The sequence below is a fragment of the Ostrinia nubilalis genome, chromosome 6, assembly GCF_963855985.1.
Source record: "Ostrinia nubilalis chromosome 6, ilOstNubi1.1, whole genome shotgun sequence".
NCBI lineage: Eukaryota > Metazoa > Arthropoda > Insecta > Lepidoptera > Crambidae > Ostrinia > Ostrinia nubilalis.
The window spans coordinates 8,969,284-8,990,442 of NC_087093.1; the positions used below are offsets into that span (position 1 = coordinate 8,969,284).

Here is a 21,159-nt window from a genome sequence, read left to right on the forward strand (position 1 = left end):
TAAATCAAAAGTATGTAGTTCCGCCGGGGAGCATGACGTGAATTATCCTACAACTCCTAAGCGTTAAGGAGTTGTACCTTCCATCAACATGTGATGATGACTAGCTGATGCAAACACCCAAATAACTTTAGAAACTATACTTATATAATATACTGGTTAAAGAATTGTCCTCCAACTCCTAAGCCTTAAGGAGTTGTACTTACCTTCCATCATCAGCTCATCAACATGAGATGATGATTTACGGACTTAAATACTTGAGTAACTTAAGAAAAAGTACAAAAAACAATATTTATAGTGCCTCGCGTTCGCACTTTCAGCCACCCTAAAAGCTTTCTGGCAAGGCGAAGGAACCATCAGAAGTGTCTGGCTGATGAGGAAACTTCATCAAATGATAGTTCAAATATTTTATGTAAATATCAGCTTTTATAGTATGACGTAAGTAGGACTATATTTTCATGAACTTTAAGGTGTCTGGCTAAGGGCTGCCACCATGGTAGGTGTCTGTCAATTCATGACGTCATTTCTAATAACATTTTGAAGGAAATATAAAAAAATCAGCCTTTATACTTTGACGTAATTAAGTTGGTATTTTACACACCTTTAGTACCGTCTGTCTGCCAAAGCCACCATGACCCAAACTTCATGTTTGGCCATGGTTCTTAGCTATGTTGGGAGCATGCGCTGACAAACTTTCAGCCTTTATAAAATAACGTAGGTCTGGCGTTCACTAGCTCTTAGTCTAAAGCCAAAATATGCATATTTCTGCGAAAACTAAGACTAGGTACGTACCTACGTACGTAAAAATGTAAGAAGTGCGCTTAGAAACTTCATTTGTATAACTAATTCTTTAATTTTCAGGTCTACGTACTCACCCAATGGGAAAGCGGCCGTGCGGATTAGAAAAATTGGGACCCTCCGTTATCATAAATTGGATTGAAAGAAATTGAACGTCTTCATGGCAACCCTACGCCCACAATAAGGCATCAGTCTTCAGATGATAAACTATGACAATAATTGAAAAGCTAACGACGGATTAGATAACACTATGTGAAATACAATACGAGTACGTGGCGAGCCGCATGACGCACGCGAGCTTATAATACCGTCTACTACGTCGCCTAGGGCGGTTTACTCGCGGTGAAAATGTTCAATATTAACAGATTAACTCGGTCGGGATCCGGCTTCATAAAAATAAATTCCAATATTCCCCTCGTTGCTCTCATAACTCTCGTAAGGAACGGCTCTCGCTGGAAAGTTTAAGGCGGACGATTGGAGAATAAAAATTGCACTTTTACCATGTTAAATTAACTTTTTATTGGACAATTTACGAGCTGCACTCAAAAATTATAATTAATCGCAATTGTTATAACAAATTGAAACACCTAAGTCGGGAAAGCAAAGCGTACCTCGTAAAAATTAGGACGGTTCATTTTCCATTTAACGATGTAAGTTTCCTTCCTTGTAATTAATTACAAAAACGAATTAGACCCGCGAAATTAAAAGTTTTAAGATCTTTCTTCCATTAGTGGCTATTAAATATTAACATTATTTAAATTCAAATTGTACATTTATCATTAACAGTAAAGATTCCATTTACAACTTTTCTAACAACAGTAAGTATTTTCCTAATACGCGGAGAGCAAATTTATTTTTTGCAATGCAGTGCAGGGCACACTCGGGTGCTCTTACACAATTCACACACTAAGCAGCTTTTGGCTTAAACCACAAAGAACCTTTTTTTTTATCCACAACGAGGAAGCTCTTGGCCTGTATCTCACCTGAACCTTGCTCCTAAGCTGAAAATATACAACGTATTGAAATAAGGTCAGTATAAAAAAACGTCATACAGGGTGTCCCAAAAAGTAGTGTCAAGCCGAAGCCCAGAGGTAGAGCATCACTAGAGCTATCCGAATCCCATGTATGTTCCGCGATTTTTGATTCGAGTTAAGATTGTTTTAAATTTATATTCTTAGGTACTTTTTTGGTTACTGTGACGCGAATAGTTAAGGTACATGTCTGATTTCCTAATTATTATTAGATGAATACTAGGCCTAGCTGATTCAGAAGTATTTACATCCATAACACTAAAAACAAAAAAAAATAAAACGTAAAAAAAAATTATACTTAACTCGAAAACTATCAAAAGTTGCGGTGATTGGGTGATGCGCGCCCTAGTCATGCTACCTCTGGGCTTCGGCTTGACACTATTTTTTGCGACACTGTACAATATTAATATCGATACTTCACATAAAGTTGCAGCCCGTGCTAGTAGGGCCGATCATTATAAATATCTTGAGTAACATTATCATATATTCCAGTTACTTCATAAAATAGTAGGTAGGTCATTCAGTTTAACGGTTAGTAATGTACAATTTCGCCGCAAAAATTTAAAGCAAAGAACTCGGATGCCGATAACAAAGTAGTGACGAGGGCAGGAACACGTTAAAATTGCCGTAAACCCCCACAATAAAGTTGTTAATAATCGTAAACGTTGCAAATTAAACCCAGTTTCAAGCTGTTACAAAAACATAATGCGCCATAAAGATTTTAGCCATCACAATTTTAATGTACAAAAGGCAAATCATTTCAAATGAAATTGGATGCGTCTATCGTAAAACCAAGGAGTGACCCTCAGCACAATGCCAGTAAAGCAAACAATGGAACCCTAGTTCCAAATATTCAAACGTTTATCGAAACTTTTAATGAATATATGCTAGTTTTCAACAATCCCGAACTTTATAAATTAACCTTTTTTCAGAGCCCTTTGATGCAAATATTTATTCAATAAGTATGCATGATAATATGAGTATGAACATGTGACGCCGCTAGCTATACAATTACCCATATTTTTATAACTCAGTAAATAATGTTAATTATATTCTAATTCATTTCGCTACGTCCCAAACACAGATACAGTCCAAACTTACCTTCAAAACACTAATTGTATACGAATAATGTAATTATTACTTTCAGTGGATCGTTTCAGTAGCTTTTAATTATTTTTTTCTGTGTAAATAAAAGTTTATACTAACAGTTGTTTGTAGGTACCTACTCTACAAACATAAATTAATAGGAATTTACATTATCTTCAAGAGACCTACAACAAAACTTTTACTTTGAACAGCTATAAAAACATCTGCCTGCGCATAGAATTAACGAACGAGGTTCACAATAATAGAGAAATACTTAGTAAAAAAGTACATGACCCATCATCAATGGATTTTTAGTACAGTCGATGAAAATTGTATTTTATTACGAAGATTAGGATTCATCTAATACTTACACTCCACGGTCGTGCGTGTAACCATTATTAATACACTTTACTAATAGCTAAACAGAATTAAATAATGTTTTGTATAGTCGTTGCAGCATCCTGTGTGAATTTTTAAAAGAGTTTTAATTCTTTAGGTAGAAGATAGATTTCAACGTAGATTTTATGCAAAGCTACTTTACCTACATTAAGCATAATGATCATCTTGAATAAAATGTGTCATATTCACCTGAAGTAAAAATCAAAATATTCAGCAGTACGGATTGGAAAAGTCAATCGGACCGCAGAATACCTAATACACCTCGAATCATATTTACTTTCTTCGGTGTACGTGTTAATTGCGAACCCAGAACACGTTCGGCTTGTTGACTTGCGACGGGCCCATTAGGCCTGAGTAGTGGGGGGCGGGCGGCCCGCCCCACCCATTCTCTGCGGAATATCTGCATTATAAAAAAGGAATTCACAAAACGCAGTATTAATTTTTCACAATTTGACCGCCTCCGGCATGATCAACAAAATATTTCCCAATAAAGGAAAATATCAGACTTAAGGGTAGGACGAAATAAAAGGGCGAACGCAACAACATTTTTTGTAACAATTCATCCTGTCCAATTCAGTTTCTGATACGAATCAAAAAGGTAGCGACACCACCCAGAACTTTAAAGAAATGAGTAACAAAAGCATTTTGGAGTATTTTTCCTTAACTTTTCCTATGAACCTTCAAAGGAGTCTTTTGATCTGCACAAGACCGGAATGCACCTCAGGATATTTCCAAAAAATATTTTCAGTTAAATTCAAATATTTTGTTTGTTTTAGTACCGACTGTTTTAGGTGCCATCTTTTTTAAAAGTAATCATACTGATTACTTAAACTCAAACTAATCAGAACTTGTACCACGATGACAAAACTACTTTAACCATCCCTTAACTCCGGATAAATGTTTAATGTTCGTCACATCAAGCAAATAGCCGTGGGATTCGAACCCTTAACAGCCGGCGGAACGCGAACCTCCAGGTCAGACGACCGTGCAACCGAACCTTTGGGAATCCAGGACCCCTGGGCGCTACATCGTCATCTTACAACTCGTTGGACGTTTGGTGTAGTAATTCGTAACGGACAACTATGCCGAGGTCGCGGGCTCGATTCCCGCACAGTACATACATTTGTGTGCACGAACATATTTGTTTGTTTTGGACTGGGTATTTTCTCCTATATCTACAAAAAAGTATTTAAGTATGCTTATATCCGTTGTTTAGTACACATAGTACAAGCTTTGCTTAGTTTGGATCTAGAGGCGTAGTGTTAAATGTCCAAGGATATTTATTGATTTACTAGTGAAAACTAATTTAGCAGTCTTTTATCAGAAATACAAGTTCATTTTGGTCCATTCCACTTCGTTTTGTTGATCGCAAAAGTTGTGTAGTAACGCAAGCGTGGCTGTCGTACGCGGAAATAACGTTGAATGAGTTTCCAATCCGACACGGCGGGAGACTGTTTATCGTGTATCCCCAATAGCATTTCCACAAAGAGCGTTGTGAATGACGAAGATTGACGGAGAGTCGTGTACTATTCGCAGAATTTTCTATTATTTCCAACTGTAGTATAAGGTACCCACCACAAATCGGAACTGAAAATGGAAGTGGTCTACAGTATAACACGGAACTCCAGGTGAAATTGTATATTTCACTCCTTACATATTTCACATATTTTTCAGATAATATAAATGTTTTTCAAATCACGATCAATCAATCAACGAAAAATTGACGGCTTGTCTGGTTTCGGCCGATTCCTGAAACACATCAATCCTTTGATAAGCTGTTTATTTTATTGCCGCATTCAAAATTTGGGGTTTAACGTCACAATTTACGTTAACGCCTTAGATGAAAACCACGATTTTTCACGATAAATAAAATGTTCCCAGAGGAAAACGATAAATTATTTATTTATCTTTGCGATAACAGAATGTAATTAAAATCTTTCTTGAAACGTGTTACTGTAACTTGGTTTTTGGACTTAAAAAAATACATCTTGAACTTGTTTATGCTCATTTACTACTACATAATTAAATAATTCCCACTACGAGCATCGTTACTGTTTTAACCTAATGCCCCTTGAATATTGTAGTACATGTATATTATAAGGTTATAAATATTATTCGATATTTTTATTAACCCATCACATTGTTAAAATAATGCACGCGACATCTCAGCGCTCCGCACGTTTGCCACGTCGCGCCGCGGTTTATGTCTATGCTTTTAGTATGGATTGTCGTAATGAGCGACACCGCACCGCAGCGCTAAAAGGATTTTAATAATAACATAAAATCAATTAAGTTTTAAAAACTTTGCTAACCATAATACCTATGTAATTACTTCTACATTCTGCTGAATATTAAAACGCGATAAAACGTGTATGTAACAATTGCATCTGTCCCGCCGTGTCACTACAATAATTAAAAATTATAGTCTACAGACTTTAAATAATGTGTTAGTAATAAGGTTAAGTAACAACACTTTTCACTGCTCACAAACAAAATCTCTCGAGACCAATAAATCATATTTCCCCACTTAGCTCATACACTTTTATACAAATGACTATGTCGAAGCAGTCCATTAATTGACACGTTGAATTAAAACGGCTGGCTCCATTACAGCGGCGTGCAGTTTAATGGATCCGCCGGTGCACTAAGCGATCTCGGCTTCAGCACTCGCATGATCCGCTTTGACTTTCAATAAAATATTCTGAAACGCCGACTTGTAATGCTGCCTGTACTCACGTCAGAAAAATATACAATTTAATTAATTTTAATTGTTGTTGTTACTTTATCGGGTCTTTGCGGATCGGATTTTCAGTTAGAAGCATAATTCAGCAATTCGCTTTGTGGTAGTTCGACGCAGACGAAATCTTAAAAACGCGCGTGAAGTCGCGACATCGCGATGCTGCATCGATGAGTCGTTAGGCGCGCGATTCTGATACCGTGTCCGAACGCATGAAGTCGCGTAATCGCGATGTTGCATCGATAGAGTCGCTAAATCGCTGATCGGCGATGCTAAAAGTAGCGTGTATGTTGTGGCTCTTAAATGGCTTAAACTTTGACATTGAACTTCAATCAAATCCAGAAGTTTCGACTTGGCCGGAATCAGCAGCCCTGCAATGTATAAAAGCTGCTCTTATAATGGCTATTACAACATCCCCCAACAAAAGAATTCAGCAAAGTTTTAGGGACTTTTCAAACGTCAGAATTCGTCAAGTAACTTTTAACTGAAAAATATAGACGTTTTGACATAACCTGTAACAAGAACTGCCGAACTTATTCTTTGGATAAAAGTTATCTGAAAATTCAAAATCGAACCATATTTTAATTGAGTTGCATGTCCACTAAACTTTAATATTGAAAAACATTTACCGAATCTTAATAAATTCGTTTCAATAACAATGTCTAATGTCTATAAAGGTTTTTTATTTGAAAACAGGTATAATCAAATTCTTATCCTTTGAAATTTCAAACGATCCTTCATTTTCTAAACCCGAAATAGCCGCTCATTAAAAAAACAATTCCATTTATTGTTAGAATAAAATTCCTGATGAAATCGAATCACTCGCGATCCGATTACGGAATATTGTACCAAAACATCTGGACAGATTGTATCGGAACTACCTAACCGACGTGAAAAAGAGATTAAAGTGGCCTGTCCAAACTAATGGACTTCTGATGGATGTACCCACTCGTAGTATTCCATTTCCATCCGCTGCAATAGCCCGCGCTAACGATACGCCATCGATCCCGCGCGCGCTATGACATTGTTAACGCGTAACTATACACAACGCCCGCCACTCTCGAGTGCCGGCAACAGATTTCCATTTCTTTATTACTTTCATAATATTATATTTTACATGATATTTTCATTTCTTTGCAGCTGTAATTTTAGAGCTACAGTTGGGGTATTATTAACACCACGCATACCTACTTTTGAAGTTTAAAGTGGCTGTTTAAATGTAGAGTTCTTGAAAGCTTTCTAACAATCAAAAAATTCCAATTGAGCATCACTTGAGTTGAGTACCTTACTAGCTTTATAAAAACTCATTGAAGTAGTTTAATCCAATCTTGCTGAAACATAACGATGGTGGAAATATCAATTACTGTAAGGGACAAAACACGACTTTTCAGGAGAGCCAAAAAACGATTTTTTTTTTCTTTATACCTCAATATCTTTTTATGTGATGTTACGATTTAAATAGTTTCTATGGCAAAGTTTCTTAGAATTTTCTGTTCTTTCATAATATAAACGCCAAATTTTCGAAAAATGGGTAGTTTAAAAGATAGCATGTCCCTTACATTAAAGAAACGAGCTTGACTGTACCTTACAATGTAGAAATTTCACAGTATAGAATGTCATGTATGTTGTAAGGTACATTTAAGAATAAATACGACAGTAATATTATTGTAACTTGACAATTTTAACATTGAAACCTGATGTAAGTAGAGGTTGCATTCGAGTTTTCATTAACAAAACGAAGAGAAGAGATAGAAACAAGACAACTTAGTGTTCACAAATGCAGTTGGAGGCATCAAATACACATCACAAACAAAACATTTAGTCACTGATGATGCGTACGTCTGCATTTGTGAACAAGTTGTCTTGTTTCTATCTTTTTCTGATCATTTTTACGCAGTTAGGTTTTTTTTTAATCATCGTTCGTTCGTTTTAGCCGAATGACGTCCACTGCTGGACAAAGGTCTTCCCCCAAGGATTTCCACAACAACCGGTCCTGCGCCGCCCGCATCCAGGCACCTCCTACAACCTTCACCAGATCGTCGGTCGACCTAGTGGAGGTCTGCAGCACATTACGTCTTCCAGCTCGTGGTCGCCACACAAGAATTTTTCTGCCCCAGCGGCCGTCAGCTTTGCAAGCTACGAGCTCCACTCACTGCCACTTGATTTTAGGGATTCTGCGGACTATGTCAGTAACTTTGGTTCTCCTGCGGATCACGTCATTTCTGGTTCAATCACTACAAGCATAGCACGCTCCATCGCCTTTGACCTTGAATCTTCTTATGAGGCCCACAGTAAGCGACCACGTCTCAGATCCATAAGTTATCAAAGACTTTTGTCTTGAGACAGTGCGATATTTCAGACGTGAGAATATCACGAAGCTTCCTGAACGTTGCCAGCCGAGTTGGATTCGACGATTGACCTCTTCCTCGAAGTTGGACCTACCTAAGGCTGGTTTTAGTGTCACGCGGACCGCCAGTGCGGATCGCTCCGCACGGCCAATCTGTATGAACTGTTAGGGAGCGAGCGATTCCTGCGGACCGCATTACTCTGAAACGCTTCCTCGAAGTTTACAGATCGGCTGTATGGAGCGGATCCGCACTGGACAGTCCGCGTGACACTATAACCAGCCTAACTGGACTGTTTGTACTAGGTATATATAATTGTCAACAACTGCCGAGTGTAGAGTATCCAACCTTTAGAGTGCGAATCGAAGGTGGGTTATTTACTCACCGTTGATATTTATGCTGAATCCGTTCCAGTCCAGAAGCAGTTCTCCAGGTGGTGAACAGTTTCGGAGTTTTCAGTTCCCCCTGTCTGCTGCTGCAACTGGTTTCGAGTCTTGATCCTGAAGACGGAACGACATTGTGGCGTTTTCGTACAAGCCTTTCAACACTTCGATGTATCGATATAGTCAATTTGACACCGTTGGAGAAACTGTAGTAGGTACTGCCCAGGTCTCGATCGAAGCTTTCTCATAGTCCACAAACGCCAGGCAAAGTGACTGACTATACTCCTCGGTCTTCTGTATAATCTGCCGTGGCGTATGTATGTGGTGTACTAAAGCCTTTTCGGAAACCGGCTTGTTTGAGAGGCTGGAAGTCATCGAGCTTATGAGCGAGACGATTCGTAATGACTCTCGAAAACAGCTTGTAGACATGGCTCAGAAGTGAGATGGGTCTATAATTCTTCAACAAGGTTTTGTCGCCTTTTTTGAAGAAGAGTATCACCACACTTCTGTGCCATACCGTAGGCGTTTTTCCTTCGAGGATGACGGAATTGAACAGCTTCTGAAGAGCCTTCAGCCCCTCGGTCAAAAACCCAACTGCGTAAAAATGATCAGAAAAAATATAGAGACAAGACAACTTAGTGTTCATAAGTGTAGTAGGAGTGGGAGGCATTAAATGCATATCACCACCAAAAAAATTAATTGATATCCTATATGCATATTAACGTAAGGGCCTAATTATGATAAATCAAAAAGTTTAAAATGAAGTAAGGTTCAATGAGTTCAAAAGTTAAAACCAACAGTTTAGGGTAAGGGCTGAATTATATTATTAAAAGGAATTTACGTCCTTTAAATCATTTATTTCCCCAAAAGTCGTATTCAGACGACTAAAAATGTTTAAGGTAAGGGACATTTTTTTAAAGATATCAACATTTCAAGTAAACCAATCGATAGAGCCGAAAATTCTGAATGCGTTGGTATATATAACTCATTTTGGCCAAAATGTCCCTTACATTAATTGATACTTCCACCATCGATAAGTTAAAATAGAAAATAAAGACATGCAATGTAAAAATACTAAAATGTGAATTAAAACTCCTGAAAGAAAAACACATCAAAAACGAATCATAAGTAATCACGACTTCGTAGAACACCCAAAGCGCGATGGTAAAAACTGAAAGAGAGTTATTGTCCCCCGACCTGTTTCTGAACACTTTTAACACGATTTCGCTTCTATTTCTCATTAATGGGCCTCCAGCCGGGCTCCTTACTTAAGTTTTTTAAGCGTTTCAATATTAATTACGTTTTTTCATATAGGCGGGAGTGGCCGGAGAATTGGCGAAACAAACAACAGCTATAAAAAGTTTAAGAATTTCTACAAGCTTATTAACAAACTTCCTGCGACATTTTCATGTTTTATTTACAGTGATAGCATAATGATATAACTTAAGAAGCAGGAAAGTGTCATAAATAATGGAGAGTGAAAGAATTTGCATTCGAAATAAACAATACCCGTGACACTGTTTTTCGTTTCAAATCCTTCCTGCTTCCGTCATTACACTGATCCTGTTTAGAACATTTGGCAATAAAAATATATCTCTACATTGTAAAATAAAGTCGCTCCGTCTTACGCTTTTGATCTTGACTGCGCAACGGATATTGGCAAATGTGGCGATAAAGTGTTTCAAGATGAAGGTATAATAAGTATGTATATTACCAACATTGAACTTCCAGGGGTTTACTATAGATATAAAATAATGTATTAAGTTTTTAATCTTAATTTATGTGACTAAAAATACATTTTAATTTCATTACCAACTTTTAATAACCCAATCTAAGTCATCGCATGGGAATCTCTTCTGGTGATCAATAATTTCCTAGAACCAAATCTTCGTGTAACGTTCTTCCATTTAAAAAAAAAATGTATTTCCCAAACTGCAGATATAGACCAAAACTTGTCTACGCTGTTCTCGGAACAGAGGCAAGCTGGAAATAGATGACCAAAAGGCCTTCCGGGTAAATTCTCCTGCAATCCATCACGACCGCGTCTACATTTGTTGATCACTCCGTCAAACTGAACAGGGGCGTGAGCAAGACTATATCATCCAATTTAAGTTGAACAAAAACTGTTCATTATAGTCCTTCCTACTAATATTATAAATGTGAAAGTTTGTATGGATGTTTGGAAGTTAACATATTTGTTACTGTTTCACGCAAAAACAACTAAACGGATTTTGATGAAACTTTACAGTTTTATTGCTTATAACCCGAATAACTTAATAGGCTATAATTTATGACGATCTGTGACAAACTAAATTTCACGAAGCCGCGGGCAAAAGCTTGTTGACATATTTTAGAGGGTTACAAGCTATAACAAGGCACTTTTTCATCGTATAAGATAAAAAAGTTTGATTAAAAATAAAATAACATGTAAGTTCAAAGAAAATAAAGGTCTTTCGTTGATAACTTTCAAATTAAATTCAGAAAGTAATAAAAATATCTCAAACAAAAAGGACTGATCTAAACAAATTTAAAACCTTACAGCCTGAGGCATACGATTTTCCAAATATAATGTTGAGTATAAAAAATACATTATAATGATTGTAACTCTACCCTTGCCTAAAAGATGAATGTTATAAATGATATTATTTTTTACCTCATCGTGTTCATGCAATTTTAATATAAAAAGAACACGCCAAATATTCTCAACCAGTAAGTACGTGTATTGATGTCAAACAAACCATTATCTAAGTACTATGAGAATATTGGTTGTAACTAAAGACTGAAAGGAGCTCAAGTATGAAATCTCAAAGAATAACAATTCAAATTAAATCAAAGTCTAGAATCTTTGCTTGAGCTTTATTCTAGGGTAAACTTTGTATTACAACACGAGCCTAAGTAGCCTTTACCAAATGCCATTTTAGCGATTGTAGAATTTGATTGTCGACTTCTATAACTAAATGGCATTTGGCTAAAGCGTAATTCGAATTCCGTAACGACTCAAAACATTAATCACACACAAAAGCAGAAGTTCAAAAATAACTCAGGGTTATACTACGGTTCCGTATTGTAGCAAACATCCTGTCCTTAAATAGGATCGGTTCAATAAATAGTAGGTACAGGGTGGCCCAGAAAGAAATTCACTTTTGAAAATTCAAGGAAAAAAATTCTGTGTAATTTTGTAGAACTTTATTCATTACAATTCAAAGAAAATGAAATGAAATTTATTTTTAAATTTTCCCTTAATTAATTACATCGTCCAGGAGATTTCCTTGACGCTTACAACATTCGATCAACATACATCAAAATCTTGAAATGCGTTCGTTAGAATTCCCTCAAAACCTATTTTCCATTTTTTGCCGAATCTTCAGCTTCAGTTGCTGCATGGTTGTTGGATTATAAAAGTATACTCTATTCTTAAGGTAACACCACAAAAGGGGTTTTCTGGAGTGAGATCAGGGCTTCCTGGTGGCCAGGAGATGTCACCCCTGCCTAAAAAATTTTTTTTGTGGGAACATGTATCTTACCATCTAAATGCTCTCATTTGAAGTGTGACACGTAGCCCAATCTTGATGAAACCAAGTGCTCCTGTCATAACCTTGCGAATCTTGCCACTTTGAAATCAAAAAGCTTTTCAGCATGCCAGTATAGCGCTCTCAAAAATTAATCTTCCTTTCGATGCAACAAACCAATTAAGCAGGGGTGAAATCTAGTTGCCACTAAGAAGCCCTAATCTCATTCCAGCAGACTTCTTTTTGTGAGGTTACATTGTGAGCAGAGTATACTCTAAAAATCCAAAAACTCTGCAGCATTCATCCATCCTGAATCCATTTCAAGGTAACTCTTACGAAAGTTTTCCAAAATTTTTATGTATGTTGACTGAATGTTGTAAATGTCAAGGGAATCACATGTACGATGAAATTTAAAAAAGAAAGTAAATTTATAAATAAATTGCATGAAATTTCCTTTAAATTAAAATGCTTAAAGTTTTACAAAAATTTACAGTTTTCGTTTCCTTACATTTTCAAAAGTGAACTTTCTTCTGGGCCACCCTGTAGTTTTAAAATGGAAACCTTTTCAAGTACGGCCATTATAATTTGCTCAGAAGCGAATGGCTTCTCTTGAGATCTAATTTAGGGTATTTGACCTCTACAGATGTCAATCATATAATACGCATGCCTCCTTGACAACCGAGCCAACCACAATTAATTAATTAATTAATTATTAATTGTGGTTTTAATCTACTCAATCACAAATACAATAATATGCCAACTATAGAAAGATTAATTAAAGTAATTATCAAAGCTCTCAAATATCATTTTAAATGCATAGTATATTTAATTAATGTAAATAATATTATAGACCTGTTGTTGAATTCCAGCGAAAGTCAAACCTAATTCATAATTTAAAATAATCTGTAACTTTGAAAAAAATGTTATTGTTAAATGGAAAATACTGCGAAGCAGTCATTAAACAAGGTTATATTCAAATTAAAGCGAAAGATATAATTTTTACGAAGCCAAATCTGGAATAAAAAAGAGAGCTTTAAAAATTAATCCTATTCCATAGAATCTCGTAAGTACAATAGCAATGGAATTGCAACCGTTATCTACATCCATATTACACTAAATGGCGTTGCTGATTGTCCCCTCGCTATCTTACATCATAGCAAATTGGGCCATGTGACGTCACGTTAATTAAATTACAAGTTATAAATTACTCTTGACGTTTGCTAGATAGCGCAAAGCTTACCCGGCGCTTAGCCCAGCTAACGCGCATCTATCTTCTTAAGACCTATTATGCATAAGGAAGCGCACTAACTCTGATAACAAACGAGCTTCCGATTTCATAATGCACCCTCTATTTATGTGGGTAGTTCGGTAATCAAGCACAGCACTCATCTTTAATGAGACCAAGATTCGCAAAGCCAAGTGAATCAATCTTCCTCGGTTATCAAGTTTTCTCGATAATCTTTGTAGAGAGTGATAAATGCCTAAAGATAAATTAAATGTCACCTACATGAAATTGACGTATGATTTACCATTATCAAATAAATACGAGTTCATTTTTTGTACAATAAATAAGAATGTTCTGCAAAATAAATTATTTGTATGTGAGCAGAATCGAACCTATAAATAATATTAAAACAAAATATGTACCTACTTATTACCAAAAAAAATATATAAATGGAACAATACGATGTTCATAATTTAATTACTTACTGAGCTATTATTAGCGAGGTGTTGATATTTTTGCCAATAAGTAGGCAAGTACTTTTCATCACCACCGCTGGAGAGCTTAAAAATCTGGCACTACTGAATAAAAAACATTTTCACGCGGCCCGAAAATACAGGGCACAAGGGACAGGTTTACAGTCGGACTTTGAACTGTTAAAAGTTCCCGAATTCGATATTTCCCTATTTTCGATTGTTATCTTCCCGGAAACGGATGTCGAACGTTTTTATTTTTGCTGCTCCATGCATCGATAGCTACTGGCTCCGAATGCGAGTGTGGCCGGCGTTGTTGAGTGAGCTCATTTATTAATATTTTATGATTGGATTGCATGAGGCGCACAATAAAAATAAAGAAAAATTCCTCACACTTACTTGAAACTAAGAAATAAATGTCAAAAATAACAATTGTCTCTAATAAATTTGTAAATAGACGATAACAATTCTGCGTTCATTTTCATTACATGTATCAAGGCCAATTGTACGTGTACTTAATAATATGTACCTATCTATTGGCACATCAAAAACCTTCGATCGTTATTTACCAAACACGCTGAAATACAATACTACCCTACAGAAGTAGTAGAAAGGGCTGGGTAATTAACGGTTTCATTATAATTACGAGGCCGACAGTAAGGATTACCCGCGGCCCGGCTAATCGCGGCACTACTCTAAGCCGGTCGAGCTCTAAGTGATGCAAACGAGGAAACTTTAGGATCACAAACGGTCCCCGAGTTCATCACACAACTTTGATCGACAATCCAAAGTCAAAAGTTACTTTCGTACTGCACTGCGGCACCGGTTTTTCATATGAACATACAAGTATTAGTTTCAATCCTTCGCTTTCAATTGTTGTCAATCTATTTTATTTTACTACTTTTATCTGAATGCAAAAAAGAGGAATATTTTATGTTTATTGATCCTATGAGAATAAAGGAATATTTTATTGTTATTTATAAAATAAATTACCATAATCATAGTTTTAAAACTCATAATCGAATTAATTAATCCCACAATTGAAATATTATCCATTAAATAAAGAACCCACTGTTCCCCAACACTCAACCCAAAGCGGATAAATTATGCCAAACATAAAATTCATCGTCTTCTCGTGTCTGTGTCATACTCGGGATTTTCGTACATTCTCCTGGGTTATCTTTAAAAACATTTTAGAAATGTACGGAATAAGTAATTTAATTTACGACGGTGCGACGCCGAGCCAAACACATAGAAAATCAAGACAAAATTTGGGACGTGAGACAGTCGGCAGTCTGAGACCTAACGACGAGAAATTATTTCCAATAAATGCGTGCCAATGTCAAATTGGGTTCCGTAGGTAAGTTTAAGAAAGACAATTACATATTAAAATAATTAATTAGTCTCTGCTAACATATAGAGCGACTATATTATGGTCTTTACTTTTCACATCAAATTATTAATGTCAGAATAAATCGTCAGATAATAGACATTTTGACATATTTCCCATACTGAAACTATCAATGTGCCAGTTATACCAGGAGTTATTCTCGGATAAAAGTTTGGTCAAATCGGGCCTAAAGATAATGACTTTAGTTTTTTATCTAAGTTCTGAAAATTGTTCACAATAAAGTATAATTATTCTAATACTAAAACGATAAATAGACGCTGAAATTTCATTAGTCTGCTTCCAGTGGATAGTAATTGCTATTCGTTAATCAATTTAAACTTCGCGAAGTGAAATAGAATTAGTCTATCAGGCGCTGCATAGAATACACTGATAGTCGCGGCATAACTTCGGAACAAATTACCTCCTATCTACTTCGTTATACACAGAACGATAATGGGTTTATGGAAAAATGAACTTTGCAAAATATTTAATAAACCACTGTATATTATCTATCGACAAATCGATGTGTCTGCTTACGTCACAACATTTAATTTTACGTAAGTGTTGTTTTACTTTGCTGGCAATCGCTGTTCCTACCCAGTACGCGGTTTCGTCAATTTAAGCTGTGGGAAATGTCCTTTTTCTCATTTCTCTCAAAATCTGTATTACATAAATTTTACTTCTTTTCTGTAACATTTTTTTCTTAGATGACACTTACCGAACGTAAAATATTCATGGACGGAAGTTTAGCAACACCCGAGCGACCCTTCGACTGCGGTTGAATAACCTTCGACTCAAGTGTCGTGTACAGTAATTTGGCGAGATTCATGACTCATAAACAAGACGGCATTCATTTTGCCAATATTCAAGATCGTTAATCGATATAGTGGGAGCGGGACCTGCGAGGGGGGAACGGAAATAATCTGTCTTGCCGCTTCCACCGCGCTCCAATATGTAAGCACTCCAATTGATTTATTTGCGTTTTATGGGTTTGCGATTCTATGACTCGTATGAAAAGATGGGCCTGAAAGGCTACCATAATTGATTATAATCGAGGTATCTTTGCCGCACAGATTAATCAGAGTATGTGCTTTGCAGAGCAATAATCTCATCAATTAGGTCATTTTAAAAGTTCACTATTGTATTCGGCGGTACGGACATCCCTGACTATTATTGTGCAGTCTTCAATAGTAATTTTAATTACTACGATGAAACTGAATAAAGAAGTGTTAAAGATGTACCTATCTAATGATGAATACACGAAACAGACAACCGAAGTATTCGAAACATCCAGACAACAAATAACCGCTTAACAAGCTAGCTACCAAAATAGAACATCGCCCAATCAACAGCCTCTCGCAGGGCAATGAAATTCTATTGTTAAGGAAGTCGTTTTGAGCTAAGGCGAATTTCGTCTATCATTTCATTATAATGTTAATCCTTGACTGTTCAGAATCTGTAATGAAATTCGTGGTAGTCGAGAGCGATTTCACTTGATTAATGTCAGAGTGCTCGAGCCCAGGCGGAAATTAAGCTTCCTTAACGAAGTTTATTGCACTTTTTGTTAACTTGTTTCCTAATTAATTTGCAGCAACAAGTGCCCCCCAATGTTCGAGCGGATAAATCACCGCCGAAAATGTAGCTTTAATTCCAATGCCGAAACTCTTTCGCAAATTCTTTCACATTTCAAGATTTCAAGAAAAGGCGCTAATGCTCCTTTGGCGCTGTTACGGAACTTTTCAAAAGATAAATGCGCCTATTGTTGCGATTGTGGAACTTTGCAAATCACTTTTTGAGGCTTACTCTGATGGAATAATCGCTGATTTTTTGTATCTGCCTGCCAACCAATTACTTGAATCGTCCTTTGTCACTGTTTTTAAAATTAACAAACCGTCGCCCGCGGCTTCATCCTTGCTGACTCTACATTTTTATTTTTTGTCCAATGTATAGTGTAGGTCTACTTATATGAAGTAATTATTATAACTTCCACCTCGTTATATAGCTACTTAATATTTTATGTTCTATTTTTGGTGTTAATTTTAAAAAGGTCAAGTCAATAGGGTAATTGCCTGGAACTGGGTCAATCCAAAAAACTTTCCTCGCAAACTTTGAAACACTAATCGCCGGTGTCGTGTTACTTTTTTTAATGAATAGTCCCACTTCAGAGAGGACTTTTCTAGACCTGAAACCCACGATAACGAAACTAGAGGCTAAAATAATATTAAATTGGCGATAATTGCAACAGCAGCAGTTGAGTATCGGACTGCCGATTTGAGAGGACGCTTGTTCGATCGTCAACCGCTGGACTATTGTGGTGAACTCACTACTCTTAACATAGGCCTATTTGGATTTTATACCTACCATCAATCTTTTTTTAACCTTTCATGTGTCCCTAATATATAATTTTCCTATAGAATCATTCATCAGATTTGCGTAAAATCTTGTTTCTTCAATTCAGAATACGAAATAATAGCAACTGAAACCGAAATTTAATTCACCAGCGGCAATATTATAACGTATTTTACAAGAGGGAAATTCAAAACATCGTGTAACGAAACACGGTACTGCGTACTATCCATTTCCCGGAAAATTTATTATCACTAGGTACGCTTCTTTGAAACAGATTAACGGTGTCAAAACATTTGTTAGGTTACTTGTACACGAGGCGGCCGGCACTGAGTTTGGAACTCATTCCACAATACATACTTTTAAAACACTTAAGCTTAGAAACGAATTGAATAATGGGACTAGACACGTGTAAGGTCCGAGCACTAGGTATAAGTAAGCAATCTTAGAGCTTATACGGAAATTTCCACGCTTTAGGTCACTCGTAAGTAATTACTTCAGAAAGTCATGAAAAATGATATCAAATATACTGAAATGGGGAGAACTCATTTTAATATTATCTTTTATAGACTAGTTCAAAAAGTTATTGCTGACTTTAATCACCAGTTGAAGATCCAACTACATTTGAAATACAGTTTTCAATAGGTAGGTACTTCACTCAAACTTCAAATAACAAACTCCATTTACGATATCCGAAGCATGCGCAGTTTTAAGCAAAGCTTAAAACGATTTCATTTTTAACCGAGTTCAACAAAAGGAGGAGGTTCACAATTCGGTTGGTATGTTATTCACTAATAAATCATAATTTGTTATCAAATGAAACGTTGAAATTCTCCAAAAGTGCTTGGCAAAAGCTGGGAAAAGCTTATCTCTAGCTAGAGGTTCTGGCAGTTAAGCACTCTGGACTTTGGCTTTAAACTCTAATCTGTAAGTATAAACGCACAACAGTATCTTCCTTGATTCTTAATCTTTTTCGTCTTTTACCTTCAACTTTGAACTTTATCAGTCAACACGTGGTTACCACATTATTCGATCTAATTTATTTACAACGCTGTTCTGACGTAAACTGTGAAACAGCGTTTCCAAAAATATCTTCCTCATTTATCGCGCTGATGAAACAAATTTATTTACATTCGGAGCATTTGAAAAGCTAGGCATTTTGACTATATTTTAAGTAATTTTATCAAGTCATCAAAAACGGATCGTCTTTCGCGAGAACCGCTTTATTTACCCTAGGCATTTGGTGTTTTCCTTGAAATAATCGTTTATCATTACCTATTAACTTAGAAAAATGTTTCCAGTGTGATTCGATAATAGTGATCTTCCATTACCTATCTTACCTTCCTAGAAATTGGAATAAACGTATTTTAATTGTTTAACTTTTTATAACGCATTTGTGAGTGTTTATCTTGTAAAATTTTCTTATTCCGGTGCATTTGTATTCTAAACAAAATAAAACGCACCTGTCCACTTATTTATTGCAGAAGGAATAACATAATGGCCGTAAACTCATTAACTGGTTTTATTACGGCGAGTCTGCGTGTATTTCCTTTGCTTGGCGAAACTGTCAAAACAAGAGACTCTTAAAGGGTAAAACAGTGTCTACGACAGCTAATACGAAGTGGAAAGGAATAGTGCTCACGGCCTATTACACAGGCTCGGCTAATATACGAGTAAGTCGGTTAACTTCTGCCCTGGTATTAATCACGATAATCTTCTGCGCACTTATTTTCTTAGCCGAGTACTTCGTGTGACTGACTGCAATAAAGGTTTTCGACCTCACAAATTTAGACGAGCCAACACTAAGCAGCACATTTCAAAATTACTTTTAGTTGGTACTATTTTATAATGACAAAGCAGTATTCACGTGCAAAACCTTACTACAGCGGAACAAATTGCAGTAGAATAAATACTTCCTAGTAAAATCTATTTGTACTAATACTTATGCTTTAGGTGCTTCAGATTACAATAAATTGATGCTGAACATAGCCACTGACTGATTTCAGCGAAAATGCTAAAGGCAGCAACCCTTCAATGGCTCTCCTCACGCTAAGTTTAGAAGGCTATTTCTACTTACTAAGCTCAATGTATAATTATCCAACCAGGAATATTCTAACTGTTAAGGCTTCTATTTACTACCACAAGAACAGTTCTTGAAGGAAGTACCTATTTCTATGACGAACTGAAACCCAAGTAAGTCGGCTTTATAATGTTAACTGAAACAACCGGGAGTTAGGTAAATACTTAATAATATGTATAGGTGTTTCCTATAGATGATTACATCTGATGGTATTCTAGCGAGGGATCAGTGACTGTATAAGTTAGATCGCGCTGAGCCCTCCGCCGCAGCGCTGTCAAAGGCGCGGATTGCGACGTCTGCGCCCCGATCAAATATTTGTTAAACAACAAAGAACTTGCTCGTATATCGGCTGATCCATTAATCACCCTTTTATTGTATAGGGTGGCTCAAAGCGTAATATTGCTTTTCGACCTCGACAGCCGCTTTACTCATGAACACGCGCCGTAATGACCTGTTTAAGAAGAGTTAAATGAAAATCGATAACAGCAACATTGCTAAAACTTCAGCAAAAAGATTCTTTGAGAGTGCTTCAGTGGCGTTTGCAATCATTACCGGTATTGAACCAGAAAATCGAAGATTTATTTGATACTGAATAAAATTTGAAATCTATTTTTGTGCTCAAGTCCTTTTCATATCAGCCACATTAAACTAGTCATTTTACAAATTGAGATGTTATGATCCTGATAAATATGTTATTTTTGAGATTGCCGTTCTATTTTAGAAGTAAGTACGAGTATAGTTGTTGCATTTCACGAAGGCGGGTGAGCTTTACATGAAATGTGTGGTAGCTCGCTACTGATCGTTTTTCAAAAGTTTTGATAGACATTACACTATCGTTATGTGCATGTCACGTACACATACGAGTAAAGCTCACTCGTCTTCGTGAGTTGCAAGAACTCTATAGTTCTTGTAGAATAATTTAAGGTACTTTTAATTCCAGAAATAGTCAAGCGAGGTGTATGTTTTGACAAACCAAAATATACGTGACCGATTCTGCTTGCAAAAGGCCAGCAGTAATAAAGTTTAAACTCCCACGCCGCCATATAACCGGACGTTCATATAGTGCTTTGTGAAGTCATTTGTAGAGGTCCAGGGAGCCGTGCAAGCGTGAGCGTGAGCAAGCTTCTACAGGGACCCTTGAAAAGGTCTTTATCGGTCCATAAAACTTCTTTTATGTTACACGAACTTTCTGTAGCGAACGGCAACTTGTTTGATGGTCACCCTCGAAAATAATTTTCTAAGCCCTCCACCAGCTTTCCCGATCGCTCCACGAGTTACTGCCGATAAAATAAATTCTATATATAAAATAAATTCTGTTATGATCCCTTTTACTTTTTACTGAAAGCTCTCAGACGTAGCAATA

At 36.4% G+C, this 21,159-nt stretch overlaps 1 long non-coding RNA gene across 1 annotated transcript in view; it reads left to right on the plus strand.

Moving 5' to 3' along the window:
- The window catches only part of LOC135072941 (uncharacterized), a 29,414-nt gene extending 28,487 nt beyond the window's left edge, over positions 1-927 (plus strand). Inside the window, exon 4 of the long non-coding RNA XR_010257528.1 lies at positions 859-927. This is a non-coding gene — a long non-coding RNA (uncharacterized LOC135072941). The remainder of the gene's footprint in view (positions 1-858) is intronic.
- The last annotated feature ends 20,232 nt before the right edge of the window (positions 928-21,159 follow it).